The sequence below is a fragment of the Mustela putorius genome, unplaced genomic scaffold (assembly GCF_011764305.1).
Source record: "Mustela putorius furo isolate JIRA1106 unplaced genomic scaffold, ASM1176430v1.1 tig00000421_pilon_pilon_pilon, whole genome shotgun sequence".
In the NCBI taxonomy this organism is placed as follows: domain Eukaryota; kingdom Metazoa; phylum Chordata; class Mammalia; order Carnivora; family Mustelidae; genus Mustela; species Mustela putorius.
This window is the reverse complement of record NW_025421375.1, coordinates 12,833,715-12,850,480: the sequence shown is the minus strand read 5'-3', so window position 1 is coordinate 12,850,480 and position 16,766 is coordinate 12,833,715. Positions and strand designations below refer to the sequence as shown.

The 16,766-nt window shown below is 41.9% G+C and overlaps 1 long non-coding RNA gene across 1 annotated transcript in view; it reads left to right on the top strand.

Annotated features, from left to right (window-relative positions):
• Nucleotides 1–16,766, top strand: part of LOC106006734 — a 190,714-nt gene that overhangs the window by 142,532 nt on the left and 31,416 nt on the right. Inside the window, exon 3 of the long non-coding RNA XR_001181010.2 lies at nt 6,455–6,575. This is a non-coding gene — a long non-coding RNA (uncharacterized LOC106006734). The remainder of the gene's footprint in view (nt 1–6,454; nt 6,576–16,766) is intronic.

Sequence of the window (16,766 nt, the reverse complement as noted above, 5' to 3'; positions counted from 1 at the left end):
CTCAAGAGAGAGGTAGGGACCCGAGGACACAAAGGGAAGAAAGCTCGTTAGCACTTACTTGGTATTCTTAAGATTTGGGGTTAATATGGACCTTCCATGGCCATTGCCAGCTGGTGTCAACCTATCCCCCCACCCCCCATCAACCCCCTAATCCCCAACAATTTATGCGTATGAAAAGCTGTGGCCATTGCTGGTAAAGTTTGGGTTAGATAAGTCACCCTTGAACTCCCTGAGTTTAACTGCTGGCAGTACTCTAAGCTAAGGCCGGAGGAAGGACCTTCCCATGAGCACACCATAGATCTCCTACATTAGGACATTTCTGTTAGCAGGAGTGGGCTCCTGGGAGCTATGAACAGTGTTGATAAGGAAAGAGCAGATGCAGTGTTGGGCAGTTTGTAGGGAATGATTGCCTTTTGGGGGGACTGGGGATATTGCCCAACACAGGAAAATGACCATGTCGTGGCAGTTTTCTGGACAGGGAACACTCAGCAACGTGAGGTGACATCCCATGCTATACTGTGTATCTGTCTTCCATGCTTCCCCATGCTTGCCCTTCTTTTCTGAAAGGATTAAAAAATCTTCCTTTCTGCAATTAAAGACAAAACAAGACAAAAAATTCTAACACCTGAAATCCTAGGCAGATGGCCTCTATATATTGAGATAAAACCTTTTCCTAAGAGGATAATATAAAAGAGGGGAAGGTGTTGCAGAGGAATGGTGACAAGATGAGGAAGAGGAAGTACAGCTCGAGAGCTCAGCATGAGTGCACTGGAGGCAGAGAGATCTTTGAAAAATATGAAGTTAATCATATCACTTCCTGGCTTGAAGCCCCCATACCAACCCTGTCCAATAGAAATGTAATACGATTGAGTGCTTGGGTGGCTCAGTTGGTTAAGTAACTGCCTTCAGCCCAGGTTGTGATCCAGGTGTTCCGGGGTTGAGTCCTGCATTGGGTTCCTAGTTCCTGGGGGAGTCTGTTTTCCCTCCAACCCTCTCCCCTCATACTCTCTCTCACTGTCTCTCCCTCAAATAAATAAATAAAATCTTAAAAAAAAAAAAAGAAATACAATATGATCCATAAATGTGAGTCATATGTACAATTTAAAATTTTCAAGTAGTAACATTTGAAAGAAAAAAAAGAGGTGAAATTAATTTTAATAATATATTTAATGCAACATAGCCAAAATATTGTGGTTTTAACAATCAGTATACAAATTATTAATGCATTTTTAATATACTTTTAAATATGAAAAATTAAAAAATTTGGTGGGTGTTTTATATTTGCAGCATTTCTCAATTCAGACTAATTACATTTGAAGTACAGGATGGACACATGGGGTTAGTGACCACCATGATAGACAGCACAGCAGTAGATGATTTCCCATTGCCATTAGGACAAAATCCAAAATTTCTTCTATGTTTCAGCACCTGTATAGTTCAGTAGGCTCTGTCAATGACTACCTCTTTTGTCATATATCAAGGTAAAATGTATCTCAAGGTATTTGCCCAAGGTAAAATAAATTTCAGTTTGTTGAATTGTTTCTTCTCAAACATCAGGGCCCCTGAACATATGGATTATTTTGCTGGAAAACTCTTATGTCTCATTTTTGCATGAGCAGCTCTTATTTATACTTATGTATTTATATACTTATTGATTTGAGTCCATTTTGAACTTTCTGTTTGTCTTAATCTGTTTTATTTTGTTAGCAACCCTATATTGTATGACTTATTGTAGCTCCTCAGTGTGTTTTAATATCTATATTCTAAAAAAAATTTGAATTTTTAAAAATTATTTTTCTTTTTCAGAGACTTTAAAAAGTGTTTTTCACTTGTTTATCTTCCAGTTAGGTCAATTGTTTTTTCCTCTTCCAAATAATACCCACATTAACTTGATGAAAATTTACATTTTTGCAATTACTGAGAATTTCCACCAAGAATTATGTTATGATTTCTCCTTTTAAAAAATATTTTATTTATTTATTTAGAGAGAGAAAGCAAGAGAGCACACACAAGCAGTGGGGAGGGGTAAAGGGAGAGGGAGATAGAGAATCTTAAGCCGGCTCCATGCTGGACATGGGGCTCAATCTCATGACACTGAGATCATGACCTGAGGTGAAATCTAAGAGTTAGGTGCCCAACCGACTGAGTCACCCAGGTGCCCTTATGACTTTCCAGTATCCTTCCCTTTCTCCCAGAAGCATCTTCCCCTCTTGCCTTCTGAAATACTACATTACACAGGATAAGTTTCCCAGGAAAATGCCTTGAGACTTAGAGCTGATTTCTATCAACATGGAGGAAATTGATGAGAGAGACCTTTCGGGATCAACACCTGTGGGGAAAAGAAGGTAGTTGGATGGAGCAGAAAGAGAAGCCAGGTTCTACAAAGATTTTGGCCAGCTTCATTGCCAACCTTTAGAATTGTCCTGAGTTGTGGTGAAGGAAAGGGCGTTTAGACACTCTGGACAATCATTAGATATGGATGTCATGGGATATGTCTGCCTCACTGAGGAGGGAGTGTGGCCCTTGGTAAGGAGCTCTTTCCAGCTGAGGCCAGTTTTCTGAGTAGAGGGATAGATCCTTTAGTCATGAAGGGGGTTCTAGGTGGCATATTACAATACTTAACTCCACTCTGCTCTTCTGGTTTACCTTCTAGCTGCTCAATCTTTGCAAACTTTCCACAAGGTCCCAACTCTAAATATTCAAGTTCTTCTACTCGGTCCTAGATTTTCTTACATTCCTTCTCAGTGTTTTCTCTTCTACCTGTCATTATTCCCTGAGTTGTGATATGTATTTTCCCGGAATCAAAGTTAATTTTTAATGCTTGTCAAACTAGAATGTAACTATCATATTAAATAGGAGATATCACAGATATTATTACTTTGAAAGAGATTACAGTGGGTATTTCAGTGAACATTTTAGTTGATTTTTAGAAAAATTATTAAGTAAATATTAACACACAGATGTGCTACTACACAGATATAGCAATGTCGTGACTTGGTTTGGAGCCCCTGTCTAAACCATTCATTCTTTTCCTGGAGTAAACCATTGATATACTGACAGTGCCATTTATATTTTTATCTTAAACCTCTCCTTGGAATTCAGACTCTTATAGCTGACTTCCTACTTGACAGCTCCTCTAGGATGTCTCACGACTTCTTTAACTTGATTATGTTCGAAACTGAGCTCTTGAGCTCCCTTCCCCTAAATACTTTCTTAGCCATTTCACCACCACCTGTGTTGTTCAAGCAGAAACCTGGAAGCCTTCCTTGATTTCCTTTCCTCTTTCATCTTGCACACGTAATCCCAAATAAGTCTTTTTGATTTTATTTCTGGTGTATGTCCTGAATCTCTCCTCTTCCATCTCCATTGCTAGTGCTTTCGTTCAGGCCATGATCATTTCTCTCCTACACACTACTCTCCTTAGCGGCCTCTAATCCATCATGCTTGTGGCATCAAAATATATTTTTCAGTGAATAAATGAGTAGATGGAATAAATAGATTTACTGAGCTATTCTTTAATACCCCACAGAAAAATTATTCTTCTCCTTAGTGGAGGGCTTGCCGTTTACTTGAGAGGAGGGACCAAAGCTTTGTCCCCTGTGTGGCCTTAGAGGCAGTCTCATGACTCTTTCTGTTGGCTTTGCTATGAGGCATCATAAATAAGTGAAGTGATGGGGCCAGGGGCTCTTTCCTGGAGCACCGCCCAGCCTAACATGGCAGCCATTGGGAGATCAGACGGATTCCACTTACTCTGCTTACATGCCTATATACTTAGCACAACAAATTGTTAGGTAGATTACAAGACATTGATATTTGTCATTTCATTATTAATAGGATCATTTTCCATTGTATATTCTAATTGCTTGCTACTGATATATAGGCAAGTTATTGATTTTCTACATTTTTTATAGTTGGCTATCTTCCTAAACTCTTATTAGTTTAAATAGCCTTTCAGTTGATTTGTTTGGGATTCTGGGTAAAAATATAAATCATATCATCTGCAAATAATGGCTTGTTACCTCTTTTCCATTATGCATCTTATTTTTTAATTGTCATATTTCAATCTCCAAGATTTACAGAATAATGTCAGACAATGGTGCTAACAATAAGCATGTTTTTTTTTTTTTTATTTCTGATTTTAATGGGAAGGCCTCTAGTGTTTTAAGTGGGATGTTGGCTGATGGTATATAGTCTTTCTTTTTTTTTTTTTTAAAGACTTTATTTATTTATTTGACAGAGAGAAATCACAAGTAGGTAGAGAGGCAGGCAGAGAGAGAGAGAGGAGGAAGCAGGCTCCCTGCTGAGCAGAGAGCCCGATGCGGGACTCAATCCCAGGACCCTAAGATCATGACCTGAGCCGAAGGCAGCGGCTTAACCACTGAGCCACCCAGGCGCCCGGTATATAGTCTTTCTACATCAAGCGTGGTTTCCAGTTTTCCTACTTTACTAAAAACAGTTTTTTTTCAATAGGTTATTTTCAAGTGTTAGAAAAGATGTCTAATTTCAGGCTCAATCTGCTTCCTTTGAACTTCTTCCTTTTGGTCTTATTTTATAGGTAAGTGTGTTTCTTGCCCATGTTTCTGATATTTGAAACTTGCAATCCTGCTAAGCTTCCCTCTTCTCAGGATTCCTCGAACTGTCCCATATGAGGGCACCTGGGTGGCTAAGTGGGTTACAGCTTCTGCCTTCAGCTTGGGTCGTGATCCCAGGGTCCTGGGATCAAGCCTCACATCGGGCTCTCTGATCAGCAAGGAGCCTGCTTCCCTACACCGCCCCGCCCCCGCCTGCTTCTCTGCCTACTTATGATCTCTGTCTGCCAGTTAAATAAAATAAAACCTTAAACAAACAAACAAACAAACAAAAAATCTGTCCCATATGCACTTGATTTTAGATTTTTCACCATATGAGTTACTCTCTGTTGTTACTCTCATGTTGCCAATGCTTCTTTTAACTTGTGACTGGTCAACTCTGGAAGTCCATTATTTAACTTCCTAGAAAGAACGTATGGATTTGTCTCTGGAGCCCTAAACTCTTAGTTCATAGAAATACAATGAGGAGTCCTTTAGGAATATAAGGTTAAACTTGAGGACAGTATTGACCTTTATTCAGAGGGTGAGACACTCTGGCACAGAGTGGGGGTACCCATGCTTTCCAGGTACCATGCAATCCCAGAAGGGTTCTGTTTCTCTAAAGAAATTCTGTAATTTCAGAGTCATGAAAATAAATACGTTTCCTGACAGAGCATAAGCGCTTGGATATGAAGTTTGTTTTAAAGACATTGCTATAGGGGATTTCGAATGTTCATAGACTCAAAATCATGAAACAAAATGTCAGCTCCAAAATCCGACATGGGGAAAATATGAACAGCCCATAGGCATCAGTGGCAAAGCTACTAAGCTAGCCTGGGAGAAGGTTCTTACCTGTAAACCTTGTGAATTACTCTGTGTTTTTGACAATCATAATGTAATAATTTCTGTTGTGGGTTTATTGTCATGCCAACAAATTTCTCTCTGGATGGAATAAATAGGCTACTTTCAGAACCTCAAAGGTTTATTTCATGACAACCGAGCAGGAGGGAAGGAATGCAAATTTCTTACCTGTGTCTTTACATCTCTTTCCTCATCTCTGGAGGTATGTCTCCAACTGCCTACTGGATATTTCTTGCTAAATGTCCTTAGGCTCAATTTTTACTTTTCCCTCTGTTACACTTGCTTCCCCTATTCCATTCCCTGTTTGAATTGTGGCAGAGATTGCTTCTTATTCCCCCAAGATCTATGGATCCTTCTAACATAGTAACAGAATCTCTGTTAACAGGGCAAAAGGCCACCCAAAGTAGTATCCACATACCTTTCAACCTCCTTTGCTCATTCTTTCTAAGATGAGATAAATGAAAGGGTCATGTGACAGTTTCTGGGAACTAACTTCCTTCCTTCCTTCTTTCCTTAGATTTATTTGTTTATTTTAGAAAGTGAGAGAGAAAGAGAGAGAGCATGAGCAGGAGGAGCAGAGAGAGGCGGGGGGAGAGAAAGCCAAGCAGAATGCACGCTCAGTGCAGAGCCCGACGTGGGGCTTGCTCTCATGACCCTGAGATCACGACCTGAACTGAAACCAAGGGCTGGACACTCAACTGACTGAGCCAAGCAGGTGCCCCTGGGAACCTTCTTAAAATGACTGCCATTGAAAATGCTCTGTCTTCTTTATCCATGTCCTCCTTGTTTATGGCCGGAACAAGAAGGTAGTGGTTGGAACTGGGGTTAGTGCAGCAACTTGAATCATGAGGTGACTTTGGGAAGAGAGTCCTTGCACAAGATCAACAGGATAAACAGGAGGCTTGGTCCCTGACGCCCTGGGGCATCATTTCAGTCCTCAGTTGCCTGGCTCTGGACTACTGCTCCTGGAGGGAAGCAAACCTCTGTGTTGCTAATGCCTGCTATTTTCGGTTTTCTGTTTGTAGCTGCTCCCTAAGCCCGGTAGAAGCTTCACCATTGTCATTCTTGTCACCCTCGGCAGGAAGCTTATTGTCATCCTGTTACTGAAGCCTAGCGTTTCTAACCCAGCGATGTCTCTTAAATCAGGTATGCCTCTTTTTATCACTAACATTATTATTTTGACCATCATCTTCTGCCAAGATTGTGACAACACACTCTTAATAGTTTACTCTGCTTCCGGGCTCTTCTCACTCTGTTCCACTTTGGACACTGGCTAAGAAATTGATATCCTCCCAGTACTCCTTTGTATCCACATCCCTGTTGTCCTCAAGACAAAAACAGAAGCTTCTGAGTATGTCCCAGGCCTTTCGCTGCTTTCCCCAAACCTTGCACAGCATCCTTCACCGGCCACCCTCCCTTCGCTGTGACTGTTGTGAGTGCCTTCTCTTTTCCCCAGTCTCGGTGCCCGCTTTCTCATGTTCCCTGGCCTGTGCAGACCCTTACCACTGCCAGGAATAATTTTCAGCTTTCCTCTCACTGGAAAACACTCTCTTATCATTCAAAATTTAGCTCATATAATAGGTATCATTTTTGAGGGCTTCCTGGGTTTCGGGCACTGTGCTGTAAATGTCACCTGTGTCATTTAGCTCTCGTGACAGCCCCGTGAGATGGGCCTTTTATGATCATCCCCACTCTAAAGATGAAGCCAAGAAAGGTGAAGTACTTTGCATAAAGTTGTTTAGGGGAAAAAAAAATTGTCGAGGGCAGGTACATAGAGATGGAGGAACTGGTTTATTCAAGGACGAGCAGCCTGACTCCAGAGTGCGCTCTGAACCATCGCGTTACAGGGCCCCCCTCTTATCGTGTGTTGTCCCGTTGCCCAGTTGTAACCGCCTCTCGGAAGCGTTCTCGTGTTGGCCCAGCCAAGATTTAGTAATTCTTGCCTGCCTCTGTGGTTTTACAGTACTTGTTTATGCCGAATACATGGTCTGCTAATGATCTCTTTGTCTACCTTCTCCTCGAAGAGTCTGTACGCTTTCTAGGGCTGGACTTATGCCTTCTTTATTTTTTGTAACCCAGAGTGGAGTACAGTTACTCCTTATAGTAACAATCACCGTAAAGCCTGTGATATTCCAATGTTCCAGCCTGAAAAACCATCTAACATGAATCTAAAAACTCATTTAATATATATTAAAGCATTTCTTTTTTTCTCTCAGCTCCCCCACAACGCAATTGCGAATCTGTCTTTAAAACAGCTTCCTAATTAATCTTGGCCTGTAGACTGTCCCCTTCGAACCACTGTCCCCTCAGCCGTCCACGTGACCTTTCCACAACACGTGTGATCACGCTACTCTCCCGTGCATAATCCTCCATGAGTCCTTGCGACTTTCATGATGAAATGCAAACTCCCAGGGTAACAGATGGTGCTTCACCCCAAAATCTGAACCCATCCAGGCTCACCGCCCCCCAACCCCACTCCCAAATTTGCACTCTCCCTCCAGCTTCCCCCCACGGTAGGCGAATGAAAGCCGCCTCTAGGCATTCTTTCTCCCCTCCTCACACACTCGCTTACTGTTTCCAGGAGAGTTTGTCAAGCTTTCATGAGCTCGGGAAGCACGTGGGGACCTTGTTAACTGTCAGAGTCCAATTCACTGGAGCTGTATTCAGGTCTGACACTCCAACAAGATCTGACTTTCCAACAAGTCAGGTCTGACTTTCCAACAAGCTCCCTGGTGATGATGAGGCTGCTGGTCCAAAAACCACGCTTTGAGGATCGCAGATCTAGAGTGCCCTTTCCTTCTTCTGCATCCCCAAGTCCTTCTAAGCCTGCACACCGAATACAGCTCTCCCCTCTTCCAGGCATCACGAGTTGAATCTCTGTCTAGTGAGGAGATACGGTAGTGTTTATCCACATGTTCTCAAGGTCTGGCTCCCTACCTAGAACGGAGTGGGAACTAACAAATTGTCACCAGGTGAATGCTGACGGCTTGTTTAGTGGGCAGAGTGTTTACGGAACGGCAGCCCAGCCTAAAGAAACATGCATATGCCACGAGACACTATCCAATCCAGAAACGAACATCTTGGAATCCTTTTCTGTGCAGAACTATGATTGATGTTTGGGGTGCAGAAGAGAGAAAGATGCGGTCCCTGCCCACAGGGTCCTGCAGAGACACTGGGGAGACAGAACAGCATCTAGGTCATATACAACATAGCATGGTGCAATGCACGGCAAACACGATTTACCAGTGGTGGCCAAGCTGAAGAGGAGCTGTTCTTCATGGGTGTTTGGGGATGTGTTCATGACTGTATGAATTAGATGAAAGGAAATAGTAGACGTCCAACAGGAGACTGGTGAAGGGAGATGTTTCAGACAAAGGGACCAGGGTGAGGAAGCTTCTCAGGCTTTCTGCCCCACTGGAATGTACATATTCAATGGCGCTTCCATATTCTAGGTATGACATCTGTTGTCACTGCAGCTTTTCCCTCCTTCTTTCTCCTATGACTAAGAACTCAAGTAAGTGAGCATCGTGTTCTTGTAGGGATAATCTTGAATCTGCTCTGATTTATTTAGAAGGCAATTTGACGTAACCCTCATTAGTAGTAGTAATAAGCACTCTCTGGGATTTCTCATAATTGATTGGAATATAGCAATGACTTAGCACTGCACGTGAGAACTATCAGTAGGTGCAAAGAGGGATGAGAGTGGCTACTTTGGGGAACATTGTCAAGAAACAGAGTAGTGGTAGAGCAGAGTGGCTATCAGTGTAGGTCTAAATTCGGATTGCCTGGGAACCAGCATCAACTCTGTTGCTCACTATCTGTGTGTCCTTGGGCACACTGGGGATAAAGCTGCTGTTTTATGCATAGATCTTTGTGAGAATTAAATGAATAGATACAAGTTAAATGCTTAGAATAGTTCCTAACTTGTGGTACACATGCGAAGGTTGTTCACAGTTATTATTTCAGCATGCTTGGTGTGTGGATAAGCCAACCATACTGTTGATTGTCTAACTGAGGCCCCTTTGGGAGCAAAAGGAGGAAAATAGTTAAAATTACAGGGGGGCAACAGGTATAAACCAAGACATATTGGGAAATCTGCGTGTGTCATTATCCTAAGAATAAGGTATGTTGGGCGCCTGGGTGGCTCAGTGGGTTAAAGCCTCTGCCTTCGCCTCAGGTCATGATCTCAGGGTCCTGGGATCGAGTCCCGCAGCCCGCATTGGGCTCTCTGCTCAGCAGGGATCCTGCTCTTCTCTTTCTCTGCCTGCTTCTCTGCCTACTTGAGATCTCTGTCTGTCAAATAAATAAATAAATAACATATTTTTTTAAAAAATGAATAAGGTATGTTATAGAAAATAAAGCTGGAGAGGTGAATTGGGTCATTTGTTGATTCTTCATCTCTTGGAAGCATGAAAAAAAATAGACCTAGTCTGTTAATATTTAGGAATTTGACACTTAACTGTGTACTATGTAGTGAGGAAATAGTAATAATAATAATAATAATAATAATAATACTAGCAGTTACTAATTACTGAGTGACTACTTTGTTCTAGATTCTATACTTACTTTCTCACTGATCCTCAGCCTAGCAAGGTGGCTTTTATTTCTGTACTCATTTCCTGTGGCTGATGTCACAATTACCACAGACTTGGCGGCTGAAAATAACAGAAATTTATTGTCTCATAATTCTGGCCACTGAAAACCAAGGTGTCAGTAGAGCTACACTTCCTCTAATGGTTCCATGAGAGAATCCATTTTTTGCCTCTTCCAGCTTCTAGTGGATTTAGGAGTTCCTCGCTTTATGGCCACATCCCTCCAGTCTCTGCCTCCATGTACAACAACTCCTCCTCTTCTGTGTGTCTTCTCCTTTGTGATCTGCTACCCAAACTCCTTCTGCTTCTCTCTTATAGGGATAAATGCAATTATAGATAGGGCCCACCTACGTTATCCATAATAAGCTCGCCCCTCAAGATCTTTAACCTAGTCACTTTACTATTATTATTGCCACTTAAGGCAATAGTCACTCTTTTTTCATAAGAGGTAATATTCATAGGTTCTAGAGGTTAGGGCAAAGACATTTCTTGGGGGTCCCCATTCAACTTACTACAATTTCACATTTTATTGAAGAGGAAACTAAATCTCAGAGAGTTTTATTCACTGGCCCAAGTTTGCCCAGGTAGCAAGGAGATGCACCACAACTATAAACCATGATATTTGCAAGTGCATGTTGCCTAGTGTGGGTTTGAGTCTCTTGGACTATATAGATGTTGGATAGGAATAGGTCACCTTGAGCTCCATCTAGTGATGGCTCAGTCCTCAGGAGAAAAGGAAACTGTCTGAAATTTGTAACAGACAGATCGACACTTGCACTGTCTTCTACTTCGGTGTAATAGACTAGAATCATGTGGCATTAAAGATCAAAGAAGGGGAGCAAACTTTCCATGTGGTGTTTCTCACAGGTTAAGTTATGAATCCTAACCACAGGGACAGAGGCAAGGAGATTTGGCTGTTTTTCATATTTTATCTTAACTGATTTGATGAAAACAATCCAAGTGGTTTTATTTTATTTTTTTCTGAGTGTTCTATCCAACATTGTCAGCCTGGAGGGTGACATAAGAGAAGAACCCAGAAGAACAGGTACTCATATTGCTGGAGATGAAAGGGATGGGGGTGTGAGATAGAAGAGAACACCATGGTATGTTTGAGTTTATCAGATTTCTTTAGAACAAGAGCATCCCAGTATAAAATGTTGCATTCCCCTCTAAACAGGTACTTGGAAAACAGACATACCATAAATTTGGCTGAGCCACAGTGAAAGAAATACGCCTGTTCTCCATGGCTGTCTCTCGGTCTGCTCAGATCCCACATCCATTCTGTGCCCTCCAAAACACACCATTCTTAGTGGCTTAGTGTAGCATCACTTATTTTCTGGTTTGCTTCTCTTTCCTATCAGACTATAAAAGATCTCTAGGATATTGAAACTGTGTCTGGCACACACATGTTTGTTGAAATAAACAGTTTATTGTTTATTCTCAATGCCCAGTGCTGATGTAGAGAAGGCAAAAAATAAATGTTTACTGAAGGAGAGACTCAGTCAACCAGAAAGACCTAGTGGAGAGAGTGACAGTATCTAGAGGAACTCATTTAGGGAGAATTGATCATGGTTGTTGATAGGAGAGGCTGTGAGAAACACAGAATCCTAGGTTCTGATCATATTCCTTTGGCTGCCAATTCAGACATATATAGAGCCCAAGCAAGTAGGCATTTCTCCAAGGAACAATGTCTAAGTGAAGAAAAAAAAATGATCCAGGTAGCAAGGAGCAAAAAGGTCTTTATTTTATTGGAAATGTACGTGAGCAACCTTGCCTACAAAGTAGGTTGATCTGCTTTCTTTCTCAAAGCTGCTGCCAATGTAAGCTCAAAAGGCTTGTACATGATGAGAATATTTGATAAAGGGAACATTTTCCTGAACTTTGAGTCTGTCAAAAAGTATGAGTACCAGAATTTTGTATTCTTTCCATCTTGCCCTCAACCCAGAACAGTTCAGAACACAGAGACTGAACTTGCTAATAATAACTTTAATGTGGTCTAGTCCTAGGTTCTGGGCACCAATTCCATGACTCCGTAGGGTGTGGTCAGTGGGGCAGGTGAGCGAGCACAGGGACCTCTGGAGAACCTTTACCACCTGTCCCTGTGATTCAGACTCTTAGCTGAATAGTCAAGATGATATTCTTGGAGAACTGCATCAAATGAATGGCTAGTGAATGAGCTAGAGAAGGTGCTTCAAGTCCTCTGATGGCCTCCCCACTCTGTCACCTTAGCATATTAACAGCATTGAGCAAATAATGCTGAGCTGCATTTGCAACGGTGACTGGAAATCTTACCTCCAAATGAGTACTCTGACCCGTGCCAATGGTCTCTTGGGAATCTGTGCATTGGATCCCATGAGGATTCCATTGTACAAAAACACTTGTGGAAGTTCTTCTTTGGGCCAGATTTCAGTGTCTTTGAAAATCACATTCATGTTTGGGGCCCCAAACTGATTTTTGGTGGGCACATGTTGATGGCTCATTGCTTACCTTCTATCCCCTCTCATCTGCCAACAGTAACCTACTTTTCATTTGGGGAAGTACCCCATCCCCATTTCAAGTTGTCCCTCAAAAAACTCCTTCACCTTGGCTGGCCGGTCAGAGAATTCCGTTTCCCTGGCCACAGTGATTCAGTGATGGCAAAGGTTGTATCAACAACTAGGATCACACAAAGATAAACACCCAAATCTGTGAGGTAGTGTGTGCTATGTAACCAGAAATGAACATTAGAACTGGGGTGAGGACAGCAGAGAATTGTCTAGAGAGGAACACATCAATTTAAGACCTAGAATCCTATCTGGCTCACTTTGCCTATGGAAGGATTTGATCCAAACTAAATAGAGCAAATCCCCAGGATACTGGCAGACACCTTTCACTACTTCTTCGTAATCCTTTAAGTCAATGTTTGATGAGAACATTCTGGTAAAATGGGTACTTTTGCTCCATCCCTGAGGAAAAAGTTAATTGTTTTGTAGATTACCAGGAAAGCTAAAGCAAGAGGATCTCCCTTATGAAACAGGATAGGAAAAAAAAATGCACAGTTTGATTTTTTTCATTTGCTACATTTGCTACTATGTTAACAGTTGCTTTTTGGCAGAGAGTAAAGAGTAGAAAGAAAGCCCAAGGTTTGTTTCTCAAGAAATCCTACAAGAAACAAAAGAAAGCTGTTCTCAGAGTCTAGAGTGGTTTTGCCAACAATTATGTTTCCTGAAAAATAAATAATGCATTCTGTTTCCAAAAGGCCCTGACAAACTATGATAGGAAAAAAAAAAAAAATCAAATCTTCTCCTTTGGTTTTAGGGTGGCGAATTTCATGACGGAAATAAAGTGAGTCTGTGTTCTCTAAGTAATTTATTAGCACATCTTGGCACAGCAGCACTAATGGGCTTGCTGCCAGGTATTCCAAGCAGCAGTTTGTCATGTCTGACTCTTTAGTTCTTTCAAGCAATTGAAGAAATGGCCTTCTGCAGGCTGTCAGTGACAGATTCTAGCTCACTCACATAGATAAAGCTCAATTAGCTCCTGGAAAAAACATCTTTTAAAAATGCAATGAGCTGCACCATGAAAGATAGGTAGACAACCGCACCCGAAACAAAATAAAATGTTACTGTTGAGGGAAGGACGTGTCCACAATGCGCAAGTGTAGAGCTGTTTTACTGGGCCGTTCTCTCCACTGAACACAATGGAACGGTCATTTTTAATTACTGTCCTGTGGTAGGTAGGGTAGATCTTTGCCCTAAAAGCATGATAAGGTTGGCGGTCCTGAAGAGTTAGCATGTCCTACCTTCCTACCTTCCTTCCTTCCTTCCTTCCTGACTAGGGCCCATACTCTATAACCTGTAAGGAATTCTGGTGTAGAATAGAGGTATCGAAGTTTCATCTCTAGTGAAATTGTAGCCTGCAAATGTGTGGTTTAATCGGCATAGTTTTTTAAATGTTAGGTAAACATGTTAAAAATCAGAGTATTTTGCACACACAAAAATTCAGGCTCTTAAATATTGAAATACCTGGAAACTGGATATATATTTCTTCAGGGCAAAAACTGACTTATGCCAAGTACCTAGTGAGCCCTGAAGGAGAAGTATGGCTTTCTCTGTTCACCATGGTCTCCCCATCAAGCTTGATTCACTCATTGCTGGTGCTTGCCTTGCCCTGGTCTAGACAGAAGCCTAGTTTGTGAGCCTACGATCTCCAAGTAATTCTGAGGTCCTTCTGCATCTGCATCGAAAGTACTGGAGATTCTTATTAAAAATGGAGACTCCTAGGTCCCTGCCCGGACTAGAAAAACAGAGCTGTGAGACTCTGAGGCATGGTGATTCTTTTGCAAACTACAGTTGTTGGAATCACTGGTATCAATGACTAGATAGAATTAGAATTATAGTCTTTAAAAAATAGATGCAAATGTTGGAGTGCCTGGGTGGCCAAGTCATTAAGCCACGTTAAGCGTCTGCCTTTGGCTCAAGTCATGATCCCAGGGTCCTGGGATCGAGCTCTGCATTGGGTTCCCTACTTGGCAGGAAGCTTGCTTCTCCCTCTCCTTCTCCCCCTGCTTGTGTTCCCTCTCTCCCTGTGTCTCTCTCTGTCAAATAAATAAATAAAATCTTAAAAAAAAATGAAGCAAACATTAACACTATAAATGGACTCATTTTGACATTCCATAGGAATATATTTTTCTCCTAATTACGTTACCTTAGTCTTAATGGTTACTCTTCCTCTGAAAATGCCAGCTAACCAAAATTACCCTGCTGAGGAAAAAAAAAAAAAATGGCAGTGCCTGTTACTGACTTGGGCCAAATTTTCAATTTGGAGATAGAATCTACTATGTTTTATGAACTAATTTGTTCTCTATATAACTGGTTGAACTTGTTAGCTATATTTGTTTCTGGCACTCCTAAATCATAATTACAGGAAGTAGTTCCAGAGTTAGAATTCAGTTGGCACAAAGCCTCAGTGAATTAATAAAAACTCTGTACTCCTGCCCCCCACCACCCGCCCCCAGATAACTCTTCTCTGACTTTTAAAGATTATAGCTAAGAAAGGTCAATATTATCTATTATAACAACCGCAGTGATGATCCCTTCTACCTGTATGGTGTTTTAGAGTTTATGGGGCGTCCTCAGATGTCTTATCCCCCCTGGTCCTCTCAGCTACCCTGTGTGATGGGGGCAGATGAAGAACTAAAGCCGGAGTTCTTACTGCCGATCGTTGTGGAGTGATAAGATTTTTAGGTTTCACAAAGTCAGGATTGCTTTTGTTCTATTACGTTGGGCCCAGATTTGTAATCCAAATACCCTGTAGGTTTATTCCCAGGTAGGTGTCACACCTTGTACACGTTGGGATCATAACTGAATCCTTTCAGTTGCCTCAGGGAGCCCCGACACTTGCTGTTCTTCACCTGGGAGATCCTGCGAACACCACCATTACCGTGCTGTTTGGGGAGCTGTGTTACTGGCACTGTTGATTTAAGTTTCTAACCCCTCTCTGCACAGTGTTTTTTAAAAATTGCCCCATTTCCTTTTTTCCTCTAGGCAGACAAAGAATCCAGCAAAGAAAAACAAAACAAAAAACAACAAACAAAAAACAAAAACAAAAAACAAATGTCTGACAAATTCTTTTTTTAAGATTTTATTTACTTATTTATTTGACAGACAGAGATCACAAGTAGGCAGAGAGGCAGGCAGAGAGAGAGGAGGAAGCAGGCTCCCTGCTGAGCAGAGAGCCCGACCAGGGGCTCGATCCCAGGACCCTGAGATCATGACCTGAGCTGAAGGCAGAGACTTTAACCCACTGAGCCACCCAGGTGCCCCAGATAAATTCTTTGAGATCTCATCATTTAACATCCTCCCAGAGTTCCAGGGCCACATGGTTTCTTTTTCTTTTTCTTTTTTTAAGATTTTATTTATTTATTTGATAGAGAGAAAGAGCACAAGTAGGCAGAGCAGCGGGCAGAGGGAGAGGGAGAAACAGGCTTCCTGCTGAGCAGAGAGCCCGATGCAAGCCTCGATCCCAGGACCCCGAGATCATGACCTGAGCCAAAGGCAGACACTTAACAGACTGAGCCACCCAGGTGCCCCTCTTTTCTCTCAGTTTTTATGAGTTTTTATCTTCAAAAAACATTAATTTGGGGAGCATACTACTTGAGTTAATATTTGAGAATGAGGAGGAAATAACCAAACAAAAACCTGAACAATAGTCATGATAAAACACGAACTTGAAAACTGCCCCAACTGGTGAGTGTGTGAGCTGTAAACATGAGCCAGGAAATCATCTCTCCCACCCTGCCTCCCAAACAACACTGGCTCCTGTCTAAGTTCTGACTGGCAGCTCAAGAAGAAGAGCAAAATATTCTTTTAGTTTGGTTTTTAGAGGCAGGCAGTCCCGGACAATTCTGGAGTACCAGTCACGAACTTGGTGACTTTCCGTAAGTCAAATAAACATAGTTTCATCATGTGTACAGTGGTTTTGTGAGAACCGAGTGCACACGTGGTAAGCCCTGAGAATATGCCCATTTTAAGTAGAAGGACATGTTAGCTCTTCCAGGAGGGTTAAAATTAGGGTATTCATGTCTGTTAACACTCTAGAGAAAATGAATTTATTCTTTCCTCCAGGAAGGATGTAGGAAGGAAAAGAGAACTCTGGGCAGAGGAGTAGAGATGGGCTGTAAGGGATGCAAATCAAGTCTAGGTCCCTGGCACAGGACCCAGTCTCAGGTTAGCCACGAGACTGCATGAAGGAGAGGGCTTGGAGA